Source organism: Panthera pardus, unplaced genomic scaffold (assembly GCF_024362965.1).
Source record: "Panthera pardus isolate Hobbes unplaced genomic scaffold, ASM2436296v1 HiC_scaffold_26, whole genome shotgun sequence".
NCBI classification, from domain to species: domain Eukaryota; kingdom Metazoa; phylum Chordata; class Mammalia; order Carnivora; family Felidae; genus Panthera; species Panthera pardus.
Genome location: NW_026526832.1, coordinates 12668274 through 12680734, shown reverse-complemented (window position 1 = coordinate 12680734; position 12461 = coordinate 12668274).

The window sequence follows — 12461 nt, the reverse complement described above, 5'->3', positions numbered from 1 at the left end:
CCATAAATATAATTCTCTCAGTGTGGTGGTAATGATTGAAAAAGAAATAAGGAATATGTGAGGAAAAATAAATCTATGTTTCTTTCTTCTCTTCTACTCAGTTTTCAGGTTTTAGTTTTTAAGCATGGTTGAAATACCAACCATTTTTATATCAAACCTTGCCTGAAAAACACTGTCTAATTTAAATATAATCCCTTTGAATGTATATATTTCTTCCCTTTTAGGCCCAGTTCTTTTGAATTATTTAGCAGAATATTCTTAAGGCAATTAAAGGGATCCATTCAGCAGGATTTAAGCCAACAAATCAGTCAGCAGTTTTTGGTCACCTCATAAAGCAGTTAAGCATTACATCCAGTCCATGTATTTGAGATTTCACATGCCTTCATAATAGAGCTATCAATTTTCTGATTTGCAAGCCAGCTGACAGAGTTAATACCCCAAAGGGCTATTGCAGTGTTAAGCTCCTAAAATTGTTTTAGACTCACCCATAAATTAGACTATAGCCCAATCATGTACAATTTTATCCCTGTGCTCCTTGAAAAAGCATGAGCTCAGTGTTCCAGAAACAACACTCTTTAGAAGAATAGCCTATTGTATCTATCAATCTTTTTTTAAGTTTTGATGCTGACTAAATACTCAGTTCACCATAACATGCTATAAGTTACACAGGTAACACTAGGACACTGCTTGACCTAGTATTTTTGAAGTTGGTGCTTTAAATATTAACAGAGCCTAACGTAGCTCAGGATACACATGGAGTATTCAAAATATGCGAGTAAGAGTTTGATCTGTCTATGGTCCTTTACACGGGTTGGCTGAAGTTTTGTATACTCTGAGTAAACTACATAAAGATTTTGGCCAAAAATTATCCCTCCTATGGAAAGAAAATCCCTGAACAAATATAAAATATGGCAGAGTATGTTTTGTAATTTTCATGTCTCACTCATAGGATTGTCCTAGGCAGTGTATTTTTTTGTGGTTCTATGTCTGACAAGAAGTTTGCTCCTGAGTGAGTATTATGGTTAAGGTTGTGAATATCAGTGATATAAAAAATAAAGAGAGACTTATATGTTTGGTATCACTGTTTACTACATTAATTAAAAAAATCCTGGCTCACGATAATTTTAAAAGAGATTTTTATTTGTTTCAAACAATTTAAGATAAAAAAGAACATGAAAATGTGCAAACATCTGTCTATCAACACACATGGAGAGAAAAACTTTCCTCTGTTAAATTTAATGATAACTTTTAAGTCTATGTGTCGAGTTTCATTCTCCATTTTGTTTTTTTTTTTAAGGTTTTTATGTTTATTATCCCTGAGAGAGAGAGAGAGAGAGAGAGAGAGAGAGAGAGAGCACGAGCAGGGGAGGAGCAGGGAGAGAGGGGGACAGAGGATCCGAAATGGGCTCTGCACTGACAGCACAGAGCCCGATGTGGGGCTTAAACTCACGAACCATGAGATCAATACATGAGCTGAAGTCGGACACTTAACTGACTAAGCCACCCAGGTGCCACTCATTCTCCATTTTGATATGTAGTCTCATGTATTCTATAGACTGAAGGATATTTTTATCCAAATTTCTAACAGAACCTTCAAATTCAACATGTTCAGAATTGAACTTGCCATATTTTGCCATCAACCTGTTGTTCTTCTTGTGTCTTCATCACAATGAATAACATATTATTCAATCAGTTTTCTGAATACAGAAAATAACAGTTCTTTCTTTCATTTCCTGTATCTGCCTGGTCAGTACAACATATCAGGTCTACTTACCATCACTTGATCTGAACACATTTCTTCAACGCCTTCTTTCATTGACTTACTTCAAATTGCCTTAATTTCTTATCTGTATACCTCAAGGACATCTAAAAATGGTTTCTATCTCTAGCTATTCTACAAAGTTTTCCCTGAAACGTACTCAAAGTGATATCGGTAAAACAAAAATATAAATGTAATAATTAGTCTAATGGTGGTATTGATAATGATAATTTTCATTTACTCTGTACTTACTATGTGTCAGGCACAATCTAATACAGGTTTTATTATTGATCATATACACACAAACACACACACACAGTGATTTACATAACAGTGTTATTACTGTCTTAAAGGAGAAAAAGTTGTCATTTGCCCCAAATCAGACTAAGTACCAGTAATAGAAATTTGACTCTAGGTAATCAGCACTTAACCGTTATGCTATGCTACCTGATTTAAAAAGTGTAACTGAATCATAAAAACTGATAATCACTTTCTTGAATAAAGTTTTTAAGGGGCTCCCTGTTGCCTTTAAACTAACATCAAGACACTCTTTGGCCCAAAATACTTTGTGATCTTACTCAAACCATCTATCCCTCTTACCTTCTTAACTATTCAAATATTTTTACTATCTCACAGTTCACTTTCACCATGACACCATGTTATATATTACTTCTATGTTCTTGTTCATGCTATTCTCTCTACTTGGAAAATCCTTACATGACTTCTTTACCTGGATAATATGGGGGATTCTTGAAATTCTCTGTGGTTAATTCTATCTTCCTTCCCCTCTAACCAATGAGATATGATTTATCTTATTTTCAGATGCCCCAGTTAGTGGGCCCCATTTGCCAATGGATTAGGTCGCTATTGACTTTGAAGTGTGTTTGGAGGTAATGTTCAGGAACTACTCCCATGCCCCCATCTCACGTGTACATACACTCACTCACTTTTTGGTATTTTCTTCTTTTGTACTTTCTCTACCTTGTGACTGGCAAAGTCAGCTCATGTAGCCTAACATACCTACCAAGACCCTTCCTTTTATTCTCCATTCTTCCCTCCTGGCTTCCGCCCCCTTCTCCTCTAAACCATACTGAAGTAGTAAACCCATTTCCAACGGAACATGTCTGGACATCTTGGGAATCCTCATTTCCCATCTTCAACATTTTGGGTCTCGTGTGTTTCCATCGTGGTCTCTAAAAGGGAGGGGATAATTTTCTTGGATTCAGAAGACCAGAATTTGAATCATGGCTTTGCCATTTATTAACCATAGAGTTGCACAAGTCATCTAGCCTCTATACCTTCAGTTTTATCATTATAAAACATATTCAGAAATAATTCTACCCTATAGAGCTATTTTGAAAATTAATGGGGATAGTACAATAAAAAGCAGACAACACATTTCCTGGTCTATGAAAAGATCACAATATATGCAAATTGAAATGGAGTATATAAAATATACACCTAGGTATATGGTATTTTCCACAAAGTGATTCAAAATGATTCAGTGAATTACTGAAATAATTAAGAAATTCTCAGTTGAGTTCAATTTGCCGATATATTCCATCATGTTTGTTCTCAAAATATTGAAAATCTAATTGTGGTAACGCCCTTTATGTGATGAAGTAATACACTAAATGACTTTGACTAGAACAGTGATACTTCATAAATGTGGACATAGTTCTTAATAATCTTTCTCCAAAAAAATGGTTTGCAGTCTTATCATTTGATTTCTGGAGGCAGTAACATTTGTAGAAGAGGGGAGAAAAAAGGAAAGAATTTCTACTTAGGCCAGGCTTTCTCAAACATGGCGCTATTGCCACTATTTGGGGCCAGATATTTTTTGTTGTGGGGGGGTCAATTATACATGGTAGCATATTTAGCAGCTTCCCTGGGGTATTCTATGTATAAGATACCGGTACCACTCAACACTCTCAATTTCAGTGTGACAACCAAACATGTCTGCAGACATTGCCAAATGTGTGCTTGACAACCATTGATATAGATCAATCCAAAATGACTAATAGGTGTCCCTCATAAAGGAATTTGGGACATTCTTGATAAATGTCAAAGTACTGCGGAGTTTAAGGTCAAGCTACCAGTCTGGCAACTATATCACTGTCAATGTACGTTGAAGATTTTAGTCTATTTTCTTCATTTTTTAAAAAATTTTTTAAAGTGTTTATTTTTTGAGAAGAAGAGAGAGACAGAGGGAGAGCAGGGGAGGGGCAGAGAGAGAGAGGGAGACAGAGAATCCAAAGCAGTCTCCAGGTTTTGAGCTGTGAGCACAGAGCCCGACTTGGGGTTCAAACTCAGGAACCATGAGAACATGACCTGAAGTCAGATGCTCAACCTACTTAGCCACCCAGGAGCCACTGGGCTATTGACTGTTTCCTTTCTTATTATGTAAGCCCATAATAGCACTATCTCTCATCCTCCAAACGATATTATTATATCAGCATGTGCCTTGCTTTGATTGGCTATTCGTAAATTTAAGAGGGCAAAGGGAGGAGAAATGCCTTCCTCATTTGAAGTAATTGAGACATATTAGCTCTGAAAGGTTCCTGGGTGCGATCCAAATTCCTTTCTTTTTCTTTTCCTTTTTTTTTTTTGTTTTAATTGTCACATAAACAAGTTTTAATAGTCACCTGGTCAGGCACTGCTTTGGCAAATTTCATTGCCACACAATTCACACTGCCACTTTTGGGAAAAGCTGTTTGAGAAAAACAACAACAACAACAACAACAAAACAGTTCCTATGTTCTTCCATGAAAGTAGTACACACGTGTCAAAGTAGCATATATGTGAACATTCCCACTCCCACCCCTCTCTCCTTCCCTGGGCCTTCCTCTTTAGCCCCCACAATTTGGTCAGCTATTAAGTGAGTGGATATGGTAGATATTCCATGGAACTGCTTATAGATTTGAGGTTTGCATTGCAGCTAACAAAATAAAATTTGATAAAGATAAATTAAAATCCATTATTGATAAATTAAATAAAATAACTGAAAAATATATCTAATGGAAGAGACTTTAATTAGCAACAGTTTATACAAAATCTAGTGGTTTATTTGACTGTGATTTCTCATTAAGCCATCATTGCGATGTGGTTGTCTGAGAGATTAATATACAATTATAGACTGCATTGATAAGATGTTAAGTCTATGGGGGAGAGTATATCTATTCTTTGGTACCAGTCAGCACACAGCTGTGCTGGGGAATTCTTAAAGAATACTAATAATAATGAATCACAGAATTATAATGACCTCTTCTCTTCGTGCCAAATTTGCTCTTTAAAATATCTATCTTTCTGTTTTTCAGGATTAGTAATATTTCAGTTCCCTTTCTTCTTGTTAGGCAATGTTAGGCCTCTGTCACTATTATCTATTAAAATGGACAATCCTGTGATATAATGGATCCAATGGAATAATTTATTCCATTATTTTTCGGAATTTTTTTTATCTTTCTCTTAATTATCATATAGGATTTATAAAATTTTGCTACTTTTAATCTAATTATCCTAAATATTTGGGAGGACTCAAGCCCACGGTGTTTATATTTATAGTAAAGAAAAGAATAATTATTCAGTGGTTAAGACAAAGTATTCAATAACACTTCCTATTGGAACGCGCATAATGAGGTAAGACCTCTAAGAATCGTATCCGCTGACTGTGTCAATACTCATAATCAACGTCTCTTTTGATAATGCTATCCTCACAACTCATTTCATTCCTTCCCGCTCTTTACCCATCAAACTTCTCAGAGTGTTAAAAGGTGAAGAGGAACATAAACTAGGGAGAGAGTTATAGAATTCTGCACAGTAGAGTGGTTTCCATTTGACCATATGCAATCTTTTTCATTATTCATGTATGCATGGTCTGAAGGAAAACTGTGATCTTTTATTTTTTGAGGCTTTTCTTTGGAAAGTATTAGGTCAATTTTTGCAAACATGCAGGGTGCCTGCGTGGCTCAGTTGGTTAAGCACGCAACTCTTGGTTTTGGCTCAGGTCATGATCTCACAGTTTCATGGGTTTGAGGCCCTCATTGGGCTCTGCACTGACAGTGCAGAGCCTGCTTGGGATTCTCTCTCCCCATCTCTCTCTGTCTCTCTCCACTCACACTGTCTCTGTCTCTCTCAAAATAAATAAACTTCAAAAAAAAAGAAAATATCTCATATGCTTTAGTACAGTTAAAGTACAGTGCTTAAGGTATAGTTTCTTCAAGAATTGTTGGGTTTAGGATTCATTAGATCATCTTGGATTCTTTTACTGTTTTAATTTATTTCTTTACTAACTTGTGCCTATCAACTTCAGATAGGTATATTAAAAGTCTTTATAAATGATAATGTATTTATTAAACTCTACTTGTAATAATGACATTTTTTGCTTTATATCTTTTAAGTCTGATGTTAGTGTCCATTATCTGATAATAGCATGGCTATACTAACTCTCTTCTGGTTATTGTGCATTTTCTGGTATATATTTTGCTATGCCATTATTTTCAACCATGCTGAATCATTATGCTTTAGGTTAAAATATATATATATATATATATATATATATATATATATATATATCCCATTATATCCACCTATATAAATTTGGATTTACAATTTCTGCTCCAATATATAAAAAGGTTAGAGATTATAATTCCTAGCATGATATAAACAAAAACTTAACAAACTGAAAATAAACAACTCTTCCCAGATCCAACAGATATTTGAGGTCACAAATGAAACAGCATTTATTATTTCAGAAGATATTTTTCTCATTAAATTAGAAAATTAAAACTGCTCTAAAAGTGTACAGTTAGAAATAATTCACAGAAATTAAAAATGTGGTTGTCTAAAAATAAAACAATTTTACTAATATACAGAATGGAAAAAAAAACAGACATAGTTAAGTTCAAAGTAGGCACGTCAAAGAAAAAGGTAAGAAAATTTTCCAGAATTGAGCAAAAATTCAAGATGATAAAAAGTGTTAAGATAAGATTAATCAATATAATATTTGTCTAATATGACACATTATAATAACAGAAATAAAAGGGGGAGTCAATAATAACCTGTCCTCAAGGCAAAAAGGGGGGGCGGCGCTGAGTGGTTCAGTCAGTTAAGCCTCTGACTTTGGCTCAGGTTATGATCTCACAGCTTGTGAGTTCGAGCCCCACATTGGGCTCTGTGTTGACAGTTCAAAGCCTGGAGCCTGCTTCGGATTCTGTGTTTCCCTCTTTCTCTGACCCTCCCCTGCTTCTGCTCTGCCTCTCTCTCAAAAGTAAATAAATAAACACTTAAAAAATTAAAAAAAAAAAAAGAAAACAATGCAGTCCTTTAATGAATTCTTCCAATGCTATATGTATGAAGACTGTACCGGATTGCCAAATGTAATGAATGAAAATGCATACATGCACCCATACATGCTTTCTTTTTCCAGGCTTCCTCCAGTTCAACACTAAGTGTCTTTTTGATCCTCAACATTAAGATGATTGCTAGAGCTCAAGCCATAAAACTTAAGTTTTATGGAAATAAGAAAACACAGTAGGAAAAAAAATGAATGTTTGTTTGTTTATTTATTTATTTATTTATTTATTGAGAGAGAGTGAGAGAGGACATGGACAGAGAGAGACAGATAGGAGAGAGAGAGAGAGAGAGAATTCCAAGCAGGCTCCACCCTGTCAGCTCAGAGCCCGGCACAAGGCTCCATCTCAGGAACTGCAAGCATGATCAGAGATAAAATCAAGAGTCTGATGCTTAACCAACTGAGCCACCCAAGTGCCCCAGAAACATTTATCTTTTAAGGAGAAATCTTTCAAATCTAATTTCAATGATTGGTCCTTAGTTTCTTGAATACTTAACAAAAATAAACTGAAGTGAGTAGATTTATTTTTAAAATATGGATTTAAAATGTTAGACATGTCCTAACAGTAACAACAGAAACAACAAAACTCAAGTCTAGCTTAACTCCTAATTAGACATCAACTAATGACCTGAGGAAGAGATATTTTAATTTTCAAACATAAATTCTATGTAACATCTGTCTATGCTCTCTTACATATGGTGTCCAAAATTCAATAAAAAATGAAAGACTCACAAGAAAAGTGAAAATAATTCATTGTCAAGACACAAAAAAAAAAAAAAAGTCAGTAGGACCGTACTTATAGATGACCAGGATATTGGAAATACAATCCAAGGACTTTGAAACTATGTTATGTTGTTAAAGCTTATAGTGAAAAAGGGAGATGATGGTTTCAATGAGCAGATAGAGACTTTCAGCAAGGAGATGAAAAATATAATAAGGAGTCAAACGGAAATACTAGAAATATAAAGACATGCTATTAGAGACGAAGTATTTTTTGATGGGCTCATCAGTAGACTAAATTTCAGAAGAAACCAGTGAACTTAAAAACAAGTAAAACAAAAAAATAAGTCAAAAGAAAACAACAAAATTGAATCTAAAGGAAACAATAACAAAAATCACAGAATGGAGGATCTAAGAACTATGGATTGTGGGACAATATCAAATGGCCAAATATAAGATTAATTGGAGTACCAGAGGAAGAAAAGAGACAGAATAAGGCAGATACAGCATAATGGGTTGGAATTTTCTAAAATAATGAATGCTATCAAACCACAGGACCAAGAAGCTCCAAGAACACCTACCAGGAAAAATACAAAATAAAATGCATCTAGATATATCATATTTAAATTACCAGAAACCAAAGATAAAGGAAAGAAAACTTGATAGAGGGGGAAAAACATACTACAAAGAGAATAATTAAGCTAAGAATTACAGCAAATATCTTGTCAGAAAATATGCAAACTATAAGACAATATGCGATGCCTTTAAGATCTGGGGGAAAAAAACAAAACACCTTTCAACCACATTCTAAAGCCAGTAAAACTGTTCTTTAAAATGAAGGTTAAAATCAACACTTTTTTTAGAAAACACGAGATACAAAGAAGTCATGGCCAGGAGACCTGTGATGCAATAATTGTTAAAGAAAGTTAATAAATAAATAAATAAACAAATAAATAACAGAAAATGATACCAGATCAAACCTTGAATCTCCACACAGATAGGATGAAATCCAGAAATGGTAAAAATTAATGTAGACATAAATATATTTTTCATTATACTTATTAGTCTAAATGATAATCATCAACACCAGAAATAATAGCAATAGGTTGTAAGATTTTCTATAAGTATGAAGATGAATTATATAACAATAATAGCATGAAGGAGGGGAAGGAAGAATTTGGATATATTGTAAGTTATTATACTAATGATTAAGTGGCATAGTATTACCTGAAGATAGACTGATAAATGATATTGCACATTCTAAGGAAGCCACTAGCAAGATAGAAAAAGAGGTATAATTAATAAATTAATAGTGGAAATGAAATGGAATACTAAGTAATGTACAATTGATCCAAAGTTAGGTAGAAATAGAGGGAAGAGAAAAAATACACATGGTAGATGAACAAATAGGAAAAAAAGTCTTGCAAAACTGTAGATTTAAATCCACCATAAGTATAATTACATTATAGTAAATCACCTTGAAAAAGCAACTAAGGGGTGCCTGGGTGGCTCAGTCGGTTGTCTGACTTTGGCTCAGGTCATGGTCTCGCGTGGGTTCAAGCCCAGCGTCGGGCTCTGTGCTGACAGCTCAGAGCCTGGAGCCTGCTTCGGATTCTGTGTCTCCCTCTCTCTTTCTGCCCCTTCCCTGCTTGTGCTCTCTCCCCCTCTCTCTAAAATAATAAATAAACAAACTTTTAAATAAAAGACAGAGATTACAGATTGGATAAAAAAATGAGAACAAGGATAAAAAAAAGAGACCAATTTTATACTGTCTACCACAAATGTACTTTAAAAAAACAGGCATAGGTATGTTAATATTAAAAGGATGAAAAAAATGGTATGCAATGAAAACAAAAGAAATAAAGCTTATATTTAATATGCCTTCTTAAAAAATATGTTTCTTTTCTTTTCCTTTTCTTTTCTCTTCTCTTCTCTTCTTTTCTTTTCTCTTCTTTTCAAGCAGACTCCACGACCAATGTGGGGCTTGAACTCCTAACCCTGAGATCAAGAGTCACATGCTCTACAGACTGAGCCAGCCAGGCACTCCTACACGTGGGTTTTTCATTATGATTCTTCCCACTTATTATCCAGTCAGCATCTTTTGTGCTTTCTGAGTTATATAAAGGTATTAACAATTTCTAATCCAAGGAAATCATTTTATTTATTTCCAATTGTACAATATTATATTGTATAAAATTTTATAATAATATAATATATAATTTAATAATATAGAATACAGTACATGTAATATAATATTTTACATATATAATTTCCAAGAAATTTTGGAGTAAGAGAATTAAATTCATATATAAACTAATGCATAGATCTACTTTCTTAAATAGATTTCCAGATATTACATAATTTTACTTATTTTATAAGGTAAAATCAACTGTATAAGTATTTTGATGATTCAATATGGCCTTTTAACTCCAACAATTTCTTTACTTTCATAGCAACTAACGTGTAGTTTTGCATAGCAAGAGACTAGATCAGCAATTTAAAAACCAATTAATCTCTTTCCTATCAGAGTAGATGCCAAGTAACTAGTGCTGATGAATTAGTAAAATAACAGTGGTTATGTGTTCATTCCATTAAAATTGAGATAAATCTCTTATTACTTTTTCCTAAAAGCTATTATTTTTATATATCATTATCATTACATTATATATAATATATAATGTAATGATATATATATATCAAATATATATATATGACATATTTTCATATATCATTATCACCCATTTTATGTCCCCAAAATATAATCTTCATTAAATTTTTCCCAGTCGTGGAAAAGCCTTATGGAAATGTCTGCAAAACGTGGTAGCCTAGAGAGGTGTGTTGTGATCATTTTAACAAAGTTGATAAGATATGTTTCACAACTTGTTACTGAAATATTTTTATTAAGATGAGTGATTATTTTTCCATGCATGTTTTCCACTATGCTCTAACTATAAAAAAACCCCAAAACCCACACATGCTATAAATTTGATTGAGGTGGGGGAAATGCTCACAATAAAAAGACAAACGTAAATAAATGTGAGGTTATGCATAAAAGAAACCACAGCGGTTGAAGGGAAGAGAACATGTTTTAGCAGTTTACAAATATCAAGGAAATGGATATGCCACTGGTTAATTCTAATCATAATTGATATTTTATTATAGTAATGATATTATAATTATAGTTATGATAATGTATAATTCCCCAAACTTTCACAGCTGGCCAGAATTTTAGAATTGTGCAGAAGACCTTAATCTTTTACTTATTATAAACATTTATATTTGAAATCTAATCAAATCACATTTAGTGGATAATGAAACAACGTTCAAATGATTGGCATGGTATCTGAAGATTCACTCACTATGGCCTCATCAGCTGCACCATAGAAATTTTCAAGACATTTTAATTCATGAAGTTTTATAGGCCTTACTATTGTAATAATCAATATTAGGTGGTAAAAAGTTGTGAATTCTACATTTTACTTTGAATTTTATTGAATGTCATTGCTGTATTCTAGCCTTAGAATGTGGTTAATTATGTTTCTGAATGAAGCATATTGTTACTTAAAATTAAATTAATTAATATAAAAAGCATTGAATTCAGGGAGCAATTTTAAATGTTATTTATAATAAATGACTATTAAAGCACTTGAGAAGATATTACATATACAAAATATTTTAAATTGCAATCTTATAGTAGGGGTTTTAACACGTTAGGGAAGGATCTATTTTTATATAAACGTACATGTTAAAATATCTGTTCCATTTGCAGGGTATTTGGATCATAAATATTTTAAAGATAGCGAAAGATCCTACTCCCTCTGGTCATTTATCATATATTATTTCAGATGCAACTCTTGAGAGCTTTGCTATGTCTCAAGGCAGATGGCTCCTTCACTGGATAAATGTGGCTATGACCACTATCTTCTCTATAACCAGCCAAGAGCCATGTCTTCCTAAGTCACACGTCAAACCTGATTTTGCCCTCAACAGTGGCAACAAATCATTCTATACTCTTTCTCTGTCCCTTGATGGTGTTTCAAATATTTGAAGGCAGCTGTCAGATTTCCACTAAGACCTTTTTTCTTTGGGGAGAAATTCTCTCAGGTTTTCGTTGTCTCTCTCTCTCTCCTTTTTTTTTTTTTTTTTCCCACTGTGCCTCTTACAACATTTCCATCAGCTCACCATTCTGGCTGTCTTCACTGTGCTCTTGTGTGTCAATTTCTCCTTTAAAATGTGACACTCAGAATTTAACACAATACTAGTTTACAGAGTTTGACCGGTGTGGAACACAAAGATAATAGTTCTGTCTTCTGTTCGCTGTACTTCAATTAACATAGTTTGAGCTCATACAAGTTATCTTAATACTAGGTTATACTTTTGGTTTATTTTAAGGTTGTGTTTCAAAGATTGGTAAAGCAACGACCACCACACATTAATAGTGTTGGACAAGGTGTTACAGATTAGGCTAGTATGAGTGTGTAAATTGGACTAAATGGTCTATCACAAAAATCATAGGAGCAGAGAAAATTGTCATTGGCAGAAGCTAGACCAAAGATAGTAATAAAAAATACACACATTGAAGAAGGCTAGGCCTATTGGAAAGCCAACATTTTGGTTAACAATGAGGAATTA